We start from the raw sequence: 443 nt of genomic DNA, 5'->3' as shown, positions 1-443 counted from the left end.
ATTGTTGCTTACTCCTAAGTACTATAGATAACGCATTAGAATTTTTAAAAAATGTATCCAAACTAATTTTTTTTTTAATATCTGGCTACAAAAGAAGAAAACCCTATCCGCTAAATTATGTAAGTACTAGCTTTTGTAGTAAATGGGTACTTCACATAAATAAAATTTCATTTTCCTCATTTAGTAAAAGAACGTAAATTAATGCTATTTAAAATTATATTTAAACTTCCTAACCACCCAAACCAACTCGTTTCTAGCCTGGCTTCTCATTCACTACCTAATAATCCTCCTAAGCGTCTGAAAAGAAGATGGCCTCGAGATCTTCTCATTTAGAAATGTTTTCGGAGTTCTATCAATGGGTAGATTTTCCACATGTTTGTATCATATCATAATATCATTTACAGCAAATTTACTTGAAGTGTATATATGTATACAGTTGTAAA

This window comes from Halyomorpha halys, unplaced genomic scaffold (assembly GCF_000696795.3).
Source record: "Halyomorpha halys isolate HHAL.00 unplaced genomic scaffold, Hhal_1.1 Scaffold1369.1, whole genome shotgun sequence".
NCBI lineage: Eukaryota > Metazoa > Arthropoda > Insecta > Hemiptera > Pentatomidae > Halyomorpha > Halyomorpha halys.
The sequence above is the reverse complement of the archived record's forward strand: the minus strand, read 5'-3'. Positions refer to the sequence as shown.